Here is a 12,071-nt window from a genome sequence, read left to right on the forward strand (position 1 = left end):
CTCCAGTCCACAGGAACTGATCCAGAGTTGATAGACTGTTGGAAAATGATCACCAATGCATCCACTATTTCACAGGCTACTTCCTTAAGTACTCTGGGATGCAGACTATCAGGCCCTGGGGATTTATTGGCCTTCAATACCATCAATTTCCTTAACACATTTTCCTGACTAATAAGGATTTCCTTCAGTTTCTCCTTCTCGCTAGACCATCGGTCCTCTAGTATTTCCGAAATGTTATTTGTGTCTTCCTTCGTGAAGACAGAACCAAAGTATTTGTTTAACTGGTCCGCCATTTTTTTGTTCCCCATTATGAATTCTCCCGAATCTGACTGCAAGGGACTTACTGTTGTCTTCACTAATATTTTTCTTTTCACATAGCTATAGAGGCTTTTGCAGTCAGTTTTTATGTTCGCGGCAAGCTTCCTCTCATACTGTATTTTCCCCTCCTAATTAAGCTCTTTGTCATCCTCCTGCTATATTATAAAATTCTCCCAGTCCTCAGGTTTGCTGCTTTTTCTGGTCAATTTATATGCCTCTTCCTTGGATTTAACACCATCCTTAATTTCCCTTGTTAGCCACGATTGAGCCACCTTCCCCGTTTTAATTTTACTCCAGACAGAGATGAACAATTGTTGAAGTTCATCCATGTAATCTTTAAATGTTTGTCATTTCCTATCCACCGTCAACCCTTTAAGTATCACTCGCCCGTCTATTCTAGCCAATTCATGTCTCATACCATCGAAGTTACCTTTCCTTAAGTTCAGGACCCTGGTCTCTGAATCAATTGTGTCACTCTCCATCTTAATAAAGAATTCTACCATATTTTGGTTGTTGTGTATCTGTCAAGTATGCACTCCCCTTTTCCGCCACCAGGGAGTGCATCCCCTTAAGTCCAGGGATCCCAGCATCCCTTGGGAGCACTGTATATAAGCTGGCCCCGAAGGCCTGTTCCTCACTATGGAGTGTCTTAATAAAGACTGAGGTCACTGTTACTTTAACCTCCCTGTGTGCAGTCTGATCTGTGTTAGGGACACAGTAACTGCTGACGAGTATACGAATCCATTGCAAAGATGCAGCAAACTGTGGGCATCCTGGAGAAGTTCTCGGAGGGTGAGGACTGGGAAGCCTATGTCGAACGGCTAGACCAGTATTTAGTAGCCAACGAGCTGGATGATAAGGAAGCGCTGCAAAAAGGAGAGCGGTCCTCCTCACGGTCTGTGGGGCACCGACCTACAGCCTCATGAAGAATCTTCTGGCTCCCGTGAAACCCACAGATAAGTCGTATGAGGAGCTGTGTGCACTGGTTCAGGAGCATCTTACCTCGCCATCAGCACGCTCTCCTTTTGGTTATCGGTTCTACACGTGCTAGCGATCTGAAGGTCAGGAAGTGGCGAGCTACGTAGCCGAGCTGGTCTGAGTAGCAGAGACACTGACCCTCAGTCAGGTTATTGCGATAGCATAGGCGTTTATGTCCACCAGTGATAACACCAAGCAAACCTCTCAGCACACAATGCTAGCAATGTTCATGAATTAACTGGAACTGTGTTTGTGAGCAGAAATGTACAGAGCACAAACCACAAGTCTGCAACTGCCAGTGGGCCTCAGGTGACCCAGATGACTCAGAGTCTGCAACAAAGAATGAATGCAAGGCAATTCACACCTTGATGGCGTTGTGGAGGCTTCCATTCAGCCTTTTCATGCAGCTTCAAAGAGTATGTTTGCAAGAGCTGTGGAACAATGGGGCACCTCCAACGAGCTTGCAGACGAGCTGCAAGGTCTGCAAAACCTGCTAACCACCACGTGGCAGAGGAAGATCGGATCATGGTGGATCAAAGCAATTTCGAGCCTCAGAGAGAGGAGGCAGATGCTGAAGCACACGGGGTGCACACATTTTCGACAATTTCCACCGAAAATGCGAATTGTAAAATTGAATGGCTTACCCATAGCCATGGAACTGGACACTAGCGCTAACCAATCCATCATGAGTAAAAAGCTGTTTGAGAGACTGTGGTGCAACAAGCTACTCAGACCAGCCCTGAGCCCCATCCACACGAAACTGAGAACATACACCAGAGCTTATCACTGTCCTGGGCAGCACCATGGTCAAGGTCACCCACGGGGGCACGGTGCACGAACTGCCATTCTGTATTGTCCCGGGCGATGGCCCCACACTGCTTGGAAGGAGCTGGCTGGGCAAAATCCGCTGGAACTGGGATGACATCCGAGCGCTATCACATGTCGATGAAGCCACATGTACCCAGGTTCTTAACAAATTTCCTTCCCTTTTTGAGCCAGGCATTGGAAACTTTCCCGGGGCGAAGGTGCGGATCCACTTGGTCCCAGAGGCATGACCCATTCACCATAAGGCGCGAGCGGTACCTCACATGATGAGGGAGAGAGTGCAAATCGAGCTGGACAGGCTGCAATGCGAGGGCATCAGCTCCACAGTGGAATTCAGCGAGTGGGCCAGCCGATTGTTCCTGTGCTCAAAAGTGATGGCACGGTCAGGATTTGCGGCGCTTATAAAGTAACTATTAATCGTTTTTCGCTACAGGACCAATACCCGCTACCTAAGGCAGACGACCTATTTGCGACGCTGGTAGGAGGCAAGACATTCACCAAGCTCGACCTGACTTCGGCCTACATGACGCAGGAGCTGGAGGAGTCTTCAAAGGGCCTCACCTGCATCAACACACACAAGGGACTGTTGATCTACAACAGATGCCTGTTTGGAATTCGGTCGGCTGCAGCGATCTTCCAGAGAAACATGGAGAGCCTACTCAAGTCGATACCATGCACGGTAGTTTTTCAGGTCGACATATTGGTCACTGGTCGGGACACTGTCGAGCACCTACAAAACCAGGAGGAGGTCCTCCAGCGACTGGATCGCGTAGGGCTTTGGCTGAAGAGGTCGAAATGCGTCTTCATGGCAACAGAAGTGGAGTTTTTGAGGAGAAAGATTGCGGCGGATGGCGTTCGGCCCACAGACACCAAGACAGAGGCTATCAGGAATGCGCCCATGCCACACGACGTCACGGAACTGCGGTCGTTCCTGGGACTCCTCAACTATTTTCGTAACTTCCTACAGGGGTTAAGCACCCTCTTCGAGCCCCCACATGTGTTAATGCGTAAAAGTGAGAACTGAGTAGGGGGAAAAAAAACCAAGTAATTGCTTTTGAGAAAGCTAGAAACAATTTATGCTCCAACAAGCTGCTTGTATTGTAAAACCCGTGTAAAAGACTTGTGCTAGCATGTGATGCGTCGTCGTATAGATTCGGGTGTGTATTACAACAAGCTAACATTGTGGGGAAGTTGCAACCTGTCGCCTATGCCTCCAGGAGCTTGTCTAAGGCCGAGAGGGTCTACAGCATGATTGACAAAGAGGCATTAGCGTGTGTGTTCGGGCTAAAGAAAATGCATCAGTACTTGTTTAGCCTCAAATTTGAGTTGGAAACCGATCACAAGCCCCTCATATCCCTGTTCGCTGAAAAGAAGGGGATAAATCCTCATGACTCAGCCCACATACAAAGGTGGGCACTCGCGCTATCAGCATATAACTATACCATCCGTCACAGGCCAGGCACTGAGAACTGTGCGGATGCTCTCAGTCGGCTACCATTGCCCACCACGGGGGTGGAAATGGCGCAGCCTGCAAACTTGTTGATGGTGGCGCAGCCCACAGACTTGTTGATGGTCATGGAAGCGTTTGAAAATGATAAATGACCTGTTACGGTCTGCCAGATTTGGACTTGGACCAGCCAAGATCCTCTGCTGTCCCTCGTAAAAAAAACTGTGTACTGCCTGGGATCTGGGCCAGCATCCCCGTTGAAATGCAAGAGCTAATCAAACCGTTCCCATAGCGAAAGGATGAGCTGTCCACTCAGGCAGACTGCCTGTTGTGGGGTAACCGCATAGTGCTATCCAAAAAGGGCAGGGAAATGTTCATCTTGGATCTTCACAGCACACACCCGGATACAGTAATGATGAAATTGCTAGCCAGATCCCACATGTGGTGGCCCAGTATCAACTCTGACTTGGAGTCCTGTGTACGGCAATGCAGCGTATGTGCTCAGTTGAGCAACGCGCCCAGAGAGGCACCACTAAGTTTGTGGTCCTTTCCCTCCTGACCATGGTCAAGGATCCATGTCGACTATGCGGGCCCGTTTCTCGGTAAAATGTTCCTGGTGGTGGTGTATGATTTTTCAAAATTGATTGAATGTGAAATAATGTCGGGAAGCACCACCACCACCACCATTGAAAGGCTGAGGGCCATGTTTTCCACGCACGGCCTGCCTGACATAATGGTCAGTGACAACGGGCCATGTTTCACCAGTGCCGAATTTAAAGAATTCATGACCCGCAATGGGATCAAACATGTCACCTCGGCCCTGTTTAAACCAGCCTCCAATGGACAGGCAGAGTGGGCAGTACAAACAATCAAACAGAGCCTTAAATGAGTCACAGAAGGCTCACTCCAAACCCGCCTGTCCCGAGTACTGCTCAGCTGCCGCACGAGACTCCACTCGCTCACAGGGGTGCCCCCGGCTGAGCTACCCATGAAAAGGACACTTAAAACCAGACTCTCGCTGGATCACCCCATCCTGCGTGATCAGGTAGAGAGCAGGCGGCAGCAACAAAATGTAAACGATGGTCGCACCACAGTGTCACGGGAAATTGATCTGAATGAACCTGTGTATGTGCTAAACTATGGACATGGTCCCAAGTGGATCGCAGGCACAGTGATAGCTAAAGAAGGGAGTAGGGTGTTTTTAGTCAAACTCGACAATGGATAAATTTGCAGAAAGCACCTGGACCAAACGAGGCTGCGGTTCACAGACTGCCCTGAACAACCCACAGCAGACACCACCTTTTTCGAGCCCACAACACAGGATCAACGACACCACCCCGGACCAGGAAATCGAACCCATCACGCCCAACAGCCCAGCAAGGCCAGGTTCACCCAGCAGCCCTGCAGGGCCAACAACACGCCAGTCCAGCGAGGGCAAAGCCAACACACCAGAACAGACATTTGTACCGAGGCGGTCCACCAGGGAAAGAGAGGCTCCCGACCGACTCACCTTGTAAATAGTTTTCACTTTGACTTTGTGGGGGAGTGATGTTATGTATCTGTAAAGCATGCACTCCCATGTTACGCCACCAGGGTGTGCATCCCCTGAAGTCCCAAGGGATCCCAGCATCCCTTGGGAGCACTGTATATAAGCCGGCCCCTAAGGCCTGTTCTTCACTGTGGGGCGTCTTGATAAAGACTGAGGTTACTGTTACGTTAACCTCCCTGTATGCAGTCTCATCTGTGTTAAGAACACAATAATGGTCACTCTATATTAATGACCTAGATGAAGGGACTGAGTGTAATGTATCCAAGTTTGCTGACGACACAAAGCTTCTGCAAAGGGAAATAGATAGACTAAGTGAGTGAGCAGTAAGGTTATTCGCTTTTTGTTGGAAAGAATAGAAAAACAGAATATTTTTTAAATGGTGAGAAACTTTTATATGGTGCTCAGAGAGATTTGGGTGCCCTTGTGCAAGAAACAGAAAGCTAGCATGCAGGTACAGCAAGCAATAAGGAAGGCAAATAGCATGTTGTCCTTTTATTACAAGGGGGTTGGAGTATAAGGGTAAGGAATTCTTGCTACAATTGTACAGGGCCTTGGTGAGATCAGATCTAGAGTACTGTGCACAGTTTTGGTCTCCTTATCCAAGGAAGGATGTCCTTGCCTTGAAGGTGGTAGAAAGGAGGTTCACAAGACTGATTCCTGGGATAAGAGGGCTGTCTTATGATGAGAGATTGTGTAGAATGGGCCTATACTCTCTGGAGTTTAGAAGAATGAGAGGTGATCTCATTGGAGCATGCAAGATTCTGAAGGGGATTGACAGGGTGGATGCTGAGAGGTTGTTTCCTCTAGCTGCAGTGTCTAGAACCAAAGGGCATAGTTTCAGGATAAAGAGTAGGCCATTTAAGAAAGAAATGAGGAGGAATTTCTTCACTCTGAGGGTTGTGAACCTTTGGAATTCTCTCCCCCAAAGGATTGTGGATGCTGAGTCTCTGAATATATTCAAGGCTGAGATAGATAGATTTTTGGAGTCTAGAGGAATCAAGGGATATGGAGATCGGGCGGGAAAATGGTGTTGAGGTCGATGATCAACCATGATCTTATTGAATGACGGAGCAGGCTTGAGGGGCCTTGGGGCCTTCTCCTGCTCCTATTTCTTACGTTCTTAACATAACTTCCTTGCTTTTTAATTCTATTCATCTAGAATACTCTCAGTGAATGGACTCTCTTGTCGTGGTCAGACAAGCATAAAATAATAAGCTCTCTCGCACGCATATGTGCCGCATACACACGCGCAGCTGAACGCTGTTGTGAATCATAAAACTGTGTCAATTGGTAGGGACCGTTTCAGTAATTACTGTAATTTCAAAGTATAGAGCCATTAGTAACCAAAATGGAAACTCAATCAAGGCTAGACAGTTACTAATTAGTTTGTGTGGGAGTGTGAACTAGTATTCAAAGCAATCTGTTGCCATGGTGACTTTTTTTAAAAACAAAACATTTTCTCTCACCACTGTGGTCTCCTTGGAGCAATCCCTACTGAGGCGAAAAACACAAAATGACTGTTCTCGAGTAGCTTCCAAGGATTTTTTCTGTTACCATTAAAATCACATATTGACTCGTGCCGAGGTATGATTTCATGTGTTGTAGCCATCAGCCACCCCTTCTCCTCCTCCCCCCTGCCCCCACCACCACCACCCATGGTGTCAGCAGTTGCTCAGTGAGCGCACTCGAACCCACAAACTTCTGACTTGGGAAAGTTCCGCTCCAGAGGCTTGAGCACAAAGGAGTGCTGAGGGGACGCTGCACAGTTGGAGGTGCCATCTTTTATTTGAAACATTAATCCAAAACCTGGTTTTCGCTCAGGTCGACATAAAGATCCCAAGCCATTATTGAAACGAGAGCAGGGGGTTCTCCCAGTGCACTGACCAATATTTATTCCTCAACGAATCATTAAAACAGATTATCTGGTCGTTATTGCATTGCTGTTTGTGGGACTTTGCTTTGTGCAAGTTGGCTGCCACATTTCCTACATGACCACAGCGACTAGGCTTCAAGCATTCCAGGCATTTCTGGGATGCAACAAGAAAACTCCAGCCCCTGACAGAAGAGGTACACATGTCTGTGCAGCTGTTTCCCAGTGACATGTGTTTATCTGCAGCAGTGAGATGTTATCATTTGCACCAAATACATGCTTGTCGCCAACACAGGTAGAAAAATCTCAGTTTCACAAACTGACAACAACAACCAACTAAATTTTTTTGGCATGTTTAATGTAGTAAAACATTCCAAAGAGCTTCACAGAAGAATTATCAGACACAATTTGACCCCAAGCCACAAGTTTTATCATTCTTCTTTTAAGGCCATAGAGTAATTGCTGCGTCTTACTGACATAAGAATATAAGAAGTAGGAGCAGAATTAGGCCATTAGGCCCCTCGAGCCTGCTCCGCCATTTCATAAGATCATGGCAGATCTGATCATGGACTCCACTCCATTTCCCTGCCTGTTCCCCATAACCCTTTATTCCCTTGTCTCTCAAAAATCCACCTTAAATATAATCAATGACCCAGCCTCCACAGCTCTCTGGGGCAGAGAATTCCATAGATTTACAACCTTCTGAGAGAAGAAATTCCTCCTCATCCCCGAGTTTTAGTTTCCCCCATCAGTGGAAATATCCTCTCTGCATCCACCTTGTCGAGCCCCCTCATTATCTTATGTTTCGATACGATCACTCCTCATTCTTCTGAACTCCAATGAGTATAGGCCCAACCTATCTTCATAAGTCAACCCCCTCATCTCCAGAACCAACCTAGTGAACCTTCTCTGAACATCCTCCAATGCAAGTATATTCTTCCTTTAAATACAGAGACCAAAACTACACGCAGTACTCTTGGTCTGGCTTTACCAATACCCTGTACAGTTGTAGCAGGAATCTCTGCTTTGATTATCTATTCCCCTTGCAATAAAGGCCAACATTCCATTTGCCTTCCTGATTATTTACTGTACCTACTTACTAACTTTTAAGTGTTTCATGCACAAGGGCCTCCAGGTCCCTCCGTACAGCAACACTTTGAAATTTTCTCCCTTTAAATTATAATTTGCTTTTCTATTTTTTCTGCCAAAGTGGATAACCTCATTTTCCCCACCTCCCAAATTTTTGCTCACTCATTTAGCCTGTCTATATTCCTTTGCAGATTTGTTGTGTCCTCACAATTTGTTTTCCTATCCATCTTTGTATCATCAACAAACTTGGTTACATTACACTCGATCCCTTTATCCAAGTCATTAGTATAGATTGTCAATAGTTGAGGCCCCAGCACCCCACTAATTACTGCAGCACCCCACTAGTTACTGTTTGCCAACCAGAAAATGATCCATTTATCCCGACTCTCTGTTTTCTGTTAGCCAATCCTCTGTCCATGCTAATATATTACCCCCAACCCCGTGAGCTTTTATTTTGTGCAGTAATCTTTTATGTGGCACCTTATCGAATGCCTTCTGGAAATCCAAATGGACCACATCCATCCATTGGGTTCCCCCTTATCCACCCTGCACGTTATAGCCTCAAATAACTCCAGCAAATTTGTCAAACATGATTTCTCTTTCATAAAACCATGCTGACTCTGCTTGATTGAATTATGCTTTTCCAAATGTCCTGCAACTGCTTCCTTAATAATGGACTCCAGCATTTTCCCAAAGACAGATGTTAAGCTAACTGGTCGATAGTTTCCTGCTTTCTGTCTGCCTCCTTTTTTAAATAGGGGTGGTTTAGAAGCCAGCTGATCTTGGGTAGATTCAACATTGATTTAAACAACAACAACTTGCATTTGTATAGCACCTTTAACATAGTAAAACGTCCCAAGGTGCTTCACAGGAGAGCGGGGTGGGGGGGGGGGGGGGGTTGTGGCGCTGGAGGAGATAAAGATAGGGAAGGGCGAGGCCATGGAGGGATTTGAAAACAATGATGATAATTTTGAAATCGAGGCATTGCTTAACCAGGAGCCAGTGTAGGTCAGCGAGCACAGGGGTTAGGACATGGGCAGGTGAGTTTTGGATGACCTCAAGTTTACATAGGGTAGAATGTGGGAGGCCAGCCAAGAGTGCTTTGGAAAATTGAAGTCTAGAGGTAACAAAGGCATGGCTGAGCTGAGGCAGGGGCAGAGACTGGTGATGTTATGGAGATGGAAACTCAATTTGGGGTCAAATATATGTTGGGGAGAGGGATGGACTCAGTGGTGAGGGATTTGAGTTTGTGGTGGGGACCGAAAACAATGGCTTCGGTCTTCCCAATATTTAATTTGGGAAAATTTCTGCTTGAGCAGTATTGGATGTCAGGCAAGCAGTCTGACAATTTAGAGACCGTGGAGGGGTCGAGAGAAGTGGTAGTGAGGGAGAGCTGGGTGTCGTCAGCATACATGGGGCAACTGATGCTGTGTTTTCAGATGATGTCACTGAGGTGCAGTATGTAGATGAGAAATAGGCGGGAGCCAAGGATAGCTTCTTAAGGGACACATGATAACGATGCGGGAGCAGGAAGAGAAGCCATTGCAGATGATTTTCTGGCTATGATTAGATAAGAATCAGTCCCACCCAGTTGGATGACAGTGGAGAGATGTTGGAGGAGGATGGAGTAGTCAACCGTGCCAAAGACTATAGGTGGGTTGAGAAGGATGAGGAGGGATAGTTTACCTTTGTCAGTCACAAAGGATGTCATTTGTGACTTTGATGAGAGCCATTTTGGGACTGTTGCAGGAGCAGAAACCTGATTGTAGGGATTCAAACATGGAATTTCAGGAAAGATGGGCATGGATTTGGGAGGCGATAACACAAAGGACTTTGAAGAGGAAAGGGAGGTTGGAGATGGGGTGGTTGTTTGCAAGGACGGAGAGGTCAAAGGTTTTATTTTGAGGAGAGAGGTAATGACGACAGATTTGAGGGAGAGGGAGACAGTACCTGAGGAGAGAAAACAGTTAACAATGTTGGTTATCATGGGAGCCAGAAAAGGAAATTGGGTGGTCAGCAGTTTGGTGGAAATAGGGTCAAGTGAGCAGGAAGTGGGTCTCATGGACAAGATGAGCACGGAGAGGTCATGAGGGGAGATTGGAGAGGAACTGGAGAAAGATGTATGTTCAGGGCTCGGGCTGGGGGCTTCCTTAGAGGAAGTTTGGTCCGGTGGGCTAGGGGAAAGAAGGCAAGTGGCAGACACAGTTGAATGGATGGTCTCAATCTTGGAGACAAAGTAGTCAATGAGCACCTCACACTTGTCAGAGGTGAGGGTGGAAGAGATAGGGGAGAGGGCTTTAAAAAGTTAGCAGTAGAGAATAGAAGCCGGGGCTTATCTTTGCATTCCAGAATGATTCTGGAATAGTGAGTGATTTCGGCAGACGCGAGCAACACCCGATAATTTAATGTGGCCCAGCCAGATCTGGCGGTGAATGGCTAAACCAGTTGTCCGCCATATTTGTTCAAGTCTGCGCTCCTTTGGACTTAAGGGAGCGAGGATGAGGGCCTTACCAGGGAGAATGGCCAGGGTGAGTGAGTAATTGTTTTAATAGGGTCTAGGGCAACAAAGGTGATGGTAAGGATGTGGTTGAGCAGATCGGTAGCAGCAGAAATGTTGTGGTGAATGGAGGGCCAAAGGCTGGAGAGTTGGGAGTTCATAAGTGCAGTTGGGAGAGTGTTTTTTCCAGGGGCGGACACAGAAGGAAATAGGGATTGGTTGGGTGGGGGGATGGGAAGGGGGATGTGGGTGGAGAGCGATACGAGGAAGTGGTCAGAGGTGGTCTTATCTGCAATTAACACGATGGGAGTAGCGAGGCCACGAGAGATTGCAAGGTCGAGGTGGTGGCCGTGCTTATGTGGGTTTGGGAGTTTACATGGAGGGAGAGATTAAAGGAGAATAGAAGGCTAGTGAACTCAGGAAAGGGAGCATGATGAATTGAGATGAAGGTTGAAATCACCGAGGATGAGAAGTCGTTCAGTGCAGAGGCTGAGGGAAGAAAGCAGTGATGATATTTCGGTAATAACATTTTTATGGTACTTGAATGGGCAGTAGAGATCGAGAATTTAAAATGAGGTCAGATGGGTGGAATAATGTGGGATGCTCAAAGGAGGAGAAAGTGCCGGAGGAATAGGGTGACAGACTAAGGTATGATTTGCTGATGAGAGCCACACAATCACCATGGCGGTCTGGGTGGGGCAAGTGGTGGAAGGTGTAGCCAGGAGGGGAGGCCTCATTTAAGGGTAAGATGCCATTGTCCATCAACAAGTTTCTCTCAGGACAATGAAGTTGGTGCAATCATCCACAATAACCTCATGGATGGCAAGAGCCTTGTTCACAAGTGAACGGACATTCTGGAGGGAGATATAAAGTGGGTCGGTTGACCCACTGCCAGCATCCAGAGGGTGAGTTAGACAGGGAGGAGTTTGGCAAGATAAGCCCCCAGTGGGTGCGCTGGGCGGGAAGGTCGACGAGAGAGTAGGATGGGACAGTTGGGGTTATTGCTCATAAAGAGGCAGCGACTGGTGCCTTGCTGAGGGAGTGAAGCCTGAGATGGTGATGGGACAGTAGGGATGTCAAAGAGTAATGAAGGATTGGAGTAGGGATTTGGGAGGGCAGAGGATCCAAGAGAGGAGAGATAAAAGGAGGCATGATGGCAGGAGAGAGATAGAAAGAATAGGAAAAGGGGGAGGAAAAAGTAGATAAAGAAGTGAATGGCTCGGGTCCGGAGTGGCAGCCAAAGTGCGCACAAGAATGGACATGAGATTACATAGGCCTTTTTAAGGTAGTAATTAAAGATCAGTGATTTATTTTAAATGCTTTCCTTTAAGTGTGAGTCTTGAAGTTAATCAGCAGGTGTTTTCTGCTGCGCGTTCATTTATCTCTACTTTGGAAATAACTGGCTTTCCTTTGTCACCTTTTTACTTATTTTCTTTTTACATAATACTGAAATTTGTTTGTGTGATACCTAAAGTGCGATAGATAAGTCTCAACTTTT

The 12,071-nt window shown here is 46.9% G+C and overlaps 1 protein-coding gene across 2 annotated transcripts in view; it reads left to right on the forward strand.

The window, feature by feature from the left end:
* Positions 1-12,071, forward strand: part of LOC139260068 (partitioning defective 3 homolog B-like) — a 1,396,127-nt gene that overhangs the window by 146,372 nt on the left and 1,237,684 nt on the right. The gene's annotated exons all lie outside the window — the stretch shown is intronic.

Source organism: Pristiophorus japonicus, chromosome 3 (assembly GCF_044704955.1).
Source record: "Pristiophorus japonicus isolate sPriJap1 chromosome 3, sPriJap1.hap1, whole genome shotgun sequence".
In the NCBI taxonomy this organism is placed as follows: Eukaryota; Metazoa; Chordata; class Chondrichthyes; family Pristiophoridae; genus Pristiophorus; species Pristiophorus japonicus.